Source organism: Coturnix japonica, chromosome 18 (assembly GCF_001577835.2).
Source record: "Coturnix japonica isolate 7356 chromosome 18, Coturnix japonica 2.1, whole genome shotgun sequence".
In the NCBI taxonomy this organism is placed as follows: domain Eukaryota; kingdom Metazoa; phylum Chordata; class Aves; order Galliformes; family Phasianidae; genus Coturnix; species Coturnix japonica.
In genome coordinates, this window is record NC_029533.1 from 8,342,829 (window position 1) to 8,349,932 (window position 7,104).

Sequence of the window (7,104 nt, forward strand, 5' to 3'; positions counted from 1 at the left end):
TAGACATTTCATAGCACTGTACAAAATACATCATTGTGCAGTTTTCTATTAAAAGAAAATTTGTTTTTGAATGAATTAGAAACAACAGCTCAGTTGATCAATTCCTAATGATAAATATGGCTGTGAGACAACTGACCACAGCATCCTTAAACACTGTCTCCCTCCTTGCACAACCAGCAGCCAGTTAGGCGGGCAAATGCCTCTCAACCAGCCCATCAATCAACAAACACACACACTCAGCTTTAAGCCATTCAAGGGAATCAGCTTAATCATTCTGCATATAAAGCAAACAAACAAGCCTATGCAATTAACATTACTTAAGAACTCATTATGTGCCATGGAATTATTCCTGATATTTTTGCTGAAATTGGGCTCATGGAATGTAGGATGTAGGAGATTGATAAGGGATGGTCAGAATAATTTATAAACTTGTTGATATTGCTAAAAAACACCAGCTGCGTGAAAGTAAGTCTACTAAATTTACACTTTCCCTTTCATTGAAAACAAAACGATTTCAGCTTTACTTGACTGACACATTGATATTATTTAGGTACCCTCTATAAATCAGTTATTAACACTTCATCCCTTCAGGACAGCTTGCATTCTCTCTTAGTCACTCTTAGAATCAGCTGACCTACACATACTCACTTCACTTCTTTAATCAACCTCATGCTGATGACTTAGGCAAATAATCTAGTTCATAAAACAGTACATGGTGAGTTTGTGAGTGAAGCATCCATCATGGCTAGGGTGATTGTTATAATTTACTCCCGTTGGTATACATTCTACTGCATTAAAAATTAAAGGTGATAACGACAATCTGAATTTTATTCCATATATTTATTTCTCCCATGGAGCCAGCCATATGGCAGATGATGCAGTATGATATGAAGCATGAGAAACAGAAGATCCTCCCAACATACCCACCACAGTTGGATCTTAAAGGGCTGCAGAATGTCACATCGTGGCCAGCCCAGTTTGCATGTCTTCATTTTTCCTCCCACCACTGGTGCTCATGTGACAGAGCAGGTAGGGTGCACTCACACCAGACTTATTCATGTGCTCTAAAGGTAAGGCTCACTTCATGTGCTCTAAGCATGAGGGGCAGCAAGGAGAAACCACTGCAAGATGCAAACCCAAAGACAAAATCTCTGGGCAATGCTGATCTCCTGACTGCTTTAATACTTGATCCCATGGGGCGGTCTCATCCTTGCAGTGGTCTCCAGTATTTTAGAGTTTCCCTTTTTCTGTTCTTCTGGGATGACCTTCTGCTACTGCTGAAACATGGTTGCCAGCCAAACAGCTTGTTGTGCGGACAGCCAGAAAGTGACAACTTGATTACAGCAAAATAATGCACTGTTATCCCCCTCATACATATGCATAAATACTAGTTCTAAAAACTCAAAGGTAAACAGAGTTGGTTTCTTTGGGTTTTGATTTGCTATTCTGCAATAATATTTATGTCCGCAACCAGAATCAAATAATGGAAATGTCAGAAAACATAAGGCAGTGTGTGTGTCGCTTACAGACGGTCTAAGAATAATAATACACTAAATGCAGTTCCCTTGTAATGGCTAAATATATTTTATAATTTTCATGATGAGTAGCCGCCCTAAACATTGTATTTCAGAGGTTTATATGACTAAATCCATCCTCTCAGTCTTTTAAAGCAAGACTTACTGCAGTCACAGAGGCAACAAGCAATCTACTGTTACTTTCCCCTGTGTCCCTCTATGCACTGAAGCTCCAAATATTATTCCTTATTTATATGTATGTCACAAATTTCTCTACAGCCTAAGTGTGAATCATCTTCATTTGGTAACATCAAGTCACTTAGCCACAGTAGCAGCAAAGAAAAAGAAACTACAGGGAGCTGTTAGCTGCTATGTTGAAAACCACTAGTGACCAGGCTGAGGGCTTGGAGCTGCACTAAGGCATGGAACTCCCCCGTTTATCCCTATAGGCTCTTGCTCAGTATTAGCAGCCAGATCTTCTTGTGATGGAGGAACACTTCACGAAGTCAACTTTCATGAGAGACTGCTGTTTTAAGCAGTCTTTACGATGCTCAGTGTGCTGCAGGAGCTACCACATAACACAAGGAAATTGCAAAGAATATGTGCATCAAAGAGTCCCAAAACTCCGTGTTAAGTTTTATTAGCAAACAAATCATTAACAAGAACCTTTCCTCTTCCTTTCCTTAGCTCTCAGACCAGCCAAATGTTAGCATCAGTGTACTAGGAAAGAATGATTCCCCTTTCTCTGTGTACAGCAGTTGTACAGCAGGGAGTTCCCAGCACAGAACAGCAGCGTTTTACTCTGCACTCGCGTCAATCATTCCCCCAACAGGCACAGCAAGGAACAGCACAGCCCCGAGACTCCACAACCCTCCAATGACTGTATGTAAGATCTCATGCTCTTTGCTCTAGAGAGGAGCCAGGGAAAAGCGTTTTCAAAGCACAGACCAATTGCAATCCTGAAAGTAGTCAAATATTTGCATATATTCATGTTTGCAAGAAACAAGGCTTTAGAGTGGAAGTCAAATAAGATATGGTAGTATGACTCTCATCAAGTTCTTCTAAGGGCACTGAAATGTACCAGTATGTCTAAACCAGGATGCTATAATACAAACAGATAGCAATAAAACAGGATGTTCTGGTCTAGAGAGAATCATATTCCTCCCCAGCCTTGTAGAGCTCTGCACAAAACACGTATTTACAGTCTGACTGCTCCAGTATACTTCTGCCAAGTAAGCAGCTGCATTAACAGTTCCACATTATTCTCTTTACCTAACTGCCATATTCAAAATAACCACAAGTAAAGGAGTATATTAAGGATAAGACACTATTTCCAAAGATTTGTCCTACAAACACAAAGAATTTCTCTCTGATACAAAGTTTGCAGCTTGGATTACACAACATTTGTATAATCCATGACGATTTAAGGTATTTTTCAGTTTTAATTTTCAACTGTTTTAAAATGTGTATGTCATTAACAGCTGGGCATCACTATATTCAAGACCTACATCCTAAATACTTCTGCCTCGTTAAATCCTTGTCAGCCAGCATAAGCATGACTCAGTGTAGTACATTTATGCAATGCCATCTTCCCAGCTGGTCAAGAAGATTCTTTAATTACAAACTAAACGGAGAACTCGACCTCTTGAAAGAACATCAATACAAACTCTGGGTGTCTGTAATATTACCATGGAACACCTGCCAGTGACCCCTTGTTCTATAACAGCTTTTTGACCAGCTTGTTGTACACAAAACAAGTTGTCAGCACTCAAGTAACTATCAGTTTTAGGTGAACGACTGCTTCCAAAGACACTGATGCAGTGATGGTGCAGAATGAGCAGAGACAAGTATGATGGGGTGGCACTAGGATGAATGCTGGGGTCCCAACTGGTTAACAAGCCCCCTGCCAGGCAGCCCTGCTTTGGGGGCATTCTGCACCTTGATCACCCCCCAGTAATAGCAGCAGCAAGGAAACCTTCAAAGATCCTTAAGCAAGGCATGATTGATACAGCAAAAATAAGAAAGCCCATTTCAGAAGTGTTCCCAATAGGGACTGCTGGACCATTAACTTTCTCTTTATGACTTTTCTCCTCTTTCCGCTACGTTTGAGCCTTGACTGAGCTTTGTTCTTCTCTGTGATGCCGGGTGGAGGTAATTAGGTTGCACGGATATGTTGGGGAGCCGGGAAAGCACTGGGAAAGTCAATTGGGTTTGGATGGTGGGAGGGTACCAAGGGGGCTGGGCAGAGGAACGCATCCCAGAGTACACGTACACCTGACTCTAACCTGTCTGTCAAAATGAAATCCAGGCCCTGCCAGTGAAGGTGCTGTCTCTCATTTAAAGAGGATAGAAAGGGTTTACAACTGCTATTGTAATTTGAATATCAAAGATTTTTTTCTCCTTCTGCTTGTAAGATTGCCTTAAAATTGAGGAGCTCTGCCTTTTCCAACCTGTAACACTGAAATACCAAAGGCGTAATTTTCTTCCCCTCTGCTGGAGACTGCTTTCCAATGGGACAGGGTGATGCTATCCCTGTGTGTAAATCCCTTACACACAACTTTGGGATGATCCTTGATGCTGTGTGTGTTCAACAGTTTTGCTGAACTGAGACCTATAAAACTAAAACATAAAACAGTGCCAAGGGAAGATTTAGACAACTTCAAAGGTTTTAAAGCCTTCTGCAGACTGCTGGTTATGAGAAAAAAAAAGGATGCAGGCCGTAAAATACTGCAAGCAATTGAAAAACTTCCTGATCATCATCCTGGAATACAATTTGACATCAGAGTTTTCTTGTGTTCACATTTCAGTATATTTGTACGAAAGAGAAACAGATTGAAGTCACCTAAACTCCGACAGTGGAAGCATTTAATGCTTCCCTTTCAGTCTCAATGGCAAAACAAGCCCTGTTGGATTTGTATGCTTTGTACCAATTCAAGGTTAGTAAACCTCGCATCAGCAATAATCCCACAATGGCTCTGATCCAGGAAGGCAGAGGATTTCAATGAACAGGTGGCTTTTTCCTGTAAGGCAGCTGAGGCACAAGCAGAACTCAGGAGTCTGGGGGCAGATTGGGACCTGTGGGATCAGCTGCAGAGGATGGAGTTGAGTGGGGGAACCTCAGCAGCACTTCATACCTTGGGTTCTGTACTGTCATTTGTTAGGGCTCAAAACAAATCCACAGAGCAAAATCAGGCTCCTTCATAGGAGTACACTGAGGGGAATTCTCCTCATAGGTGCAGCACAAAGCAAATCCTCCTGTGGTGGGTCTGACAGAGCTGAAACCCATCAATGGGACCAACACTTTGACACTGTCCAATAACAGACCCCCCTGTGGGGCACAGTGCAACCCATGCATCCCTGCCCATGTGTCCTCTGTCATTCTCTGCTGTATTTGTGAGTACATTGGCTGGCATCCCAAGCCTGTATTATTGAATACATTTTCATTACTGTCACATTTAATCAGTCAGCATGTACATAACACATCCATCAAAAGGCCATTACTTCTAGACAAAAACCACAAATAAACAACAACTTTTAAATAGGATCATAAGTTTTCTGCAATAACAAAATGGAAATGGGGGAACATAGGAAATACTGAATTGTCACTTGAAGTCTCTGTATAATCACCATGTGGAAAGATGAAGATCTATAGCTCAGGGAGAGACAAGCCACTGCAGACATAAGCATCCTTGTAACAAGGAGCTGCTAATCCAAGTGCTGTCGGTGAGGCCTCAGCCTGAGTCTCTCACAATCCCTAAACATCTTTTCAGCGTTCAGGAGAAGCACCATCAACTCTTCCCAGAGAGGGAAAGACAAAGACAGCATGAAGGAAGCCAACACACTGTGCTCATCTGAGCTATTCAGATGGGTGGTGTTGCAGATGGGTGGACAGTTCTTCAACTCTATTTTCTACAAGGCTATTGCTGTGCTTTATTTGCTTCACCCAGCTCTTTCCCTGGCTGGACTGGAAAATAACCCTGATTCTCCAAGTCTGCATACAAATAACACATCCCCTGAGTCACAAAAGATGTGTACTCTCTTACTTCTCATAGCATTGGGTTAGGCCTTTATAGTGCCCCATGTCACAGAGACAGATAGCTCTAGGCTAGGAACCTGTTTCTGTGTTTTAAGCAAAACAAAGTAAAAGCTCGCCAGGCACACTGAAGTGAGGAGCAGCCTTGTTTTCATCCTTCAAACTCTTCTTCACAGAAATACTATTTTAAGCCTGAACCAGCGAGTTGAAAGGAACCATCACTGCCAGGATTAAGGATTTTCCTGGGTCAGAGACCTGCCCTGCTTAACAGGAGAAAGCGCTTCTCTGCTGTCAGAAATCAAGCTTTAGAAATCTGAGCACAGGCCGCAGCATTTAAGGCACAGTACTTAACAAAGCTGCTGGACAAGGCAGGTGTCCTTTAAGTCAGTCTGGGAGGTCTGACAGGTTTTGCTGAGTGTAAGGAAAATGGCATTTGTCCTTACATGGATTCTGTCCTCAGATTTGGAGCTGCTAAGATGGAGCCTGTGGGTTCTCTAATTCCTGTTCTTTTTGTTGTTTTCCTTCAACTGTGCACCTGACCCACTTTCAGGCAATGGACAATTTTTTCCTCTCTTGTTCTGTAGCTCCATTGTAAATAGTTAGGCGATCCTGCTGTCTTGACACTGGTAATCACCCAAGCTTATGCACTTGCTTTTCAATGTGTGGAGTTATTCATGCCCTTGGCACACTGAATTCAATTTTATTCATGCTGCTTAAGTGTTTCTGGATGACAAAAGCATACTTAAAAGTAGAGTTGTTTTCCCATTTGATGCATTCCCTGCAGGAACACCTTGCCTTAGTCTGCAACCAGGGACTCCGTGCTCATTGCTGAAGTACAACATCACTTTGGGTTCTTGCAGCTCACAGATGCCCTTTTGCTCATCACACCCTTTCCTGGCTTTTCCAAGCAGACTCTTGGCCACCCTTGCCTTCTGTGTTACGCCAGAGGGATTCAACTGAGCATCCTCTGCATGCACTGGGCTGGCTCATCTGCAGGCACCAGACACAGCTGCAGGGAGCCCTCAGCATAGGCTGACGAATGGAAAGCAAAGCAATGGAAATTCAAAGAGTGCTTCCACCCTACCAGGATTTCAGCAATCCTCTACACTGCAAATTCTTATAAGTCCAAACTTTAGGATGTTAATACATGACAGAGCTTGACTAAACTTATAATCCAAGATGTGTTGTGTTGTGTGAGTGGCAGGAATCCCTAACAGAGTTTCATCCATGTTGGAAAGGAGACGGTTATTATCCCAATTCCTTCATGATGCAAGTGGAACTTGGAAAAAATGGATCACTGCAGTCAAATGTGAAAGAAAACAGTACCTGGCCTGCTATTTTGAATTCTGAGTTCTGGACAAACTTACATTAATAGTTTGGACATATTTTTGGAATGGGATTCTCATTTTAGGTCAGCTTAATTTATCAGGCAAGAAAGGAATTGTTTTCAGATTTACCACAGTATTTAGCACTGTCAGTTTAAGTTAGGATTGTACTGTTTGCAACAGGAAAAAAAATACGATTTCAACCACACTCTAAAATAAATAAAACTCTTTC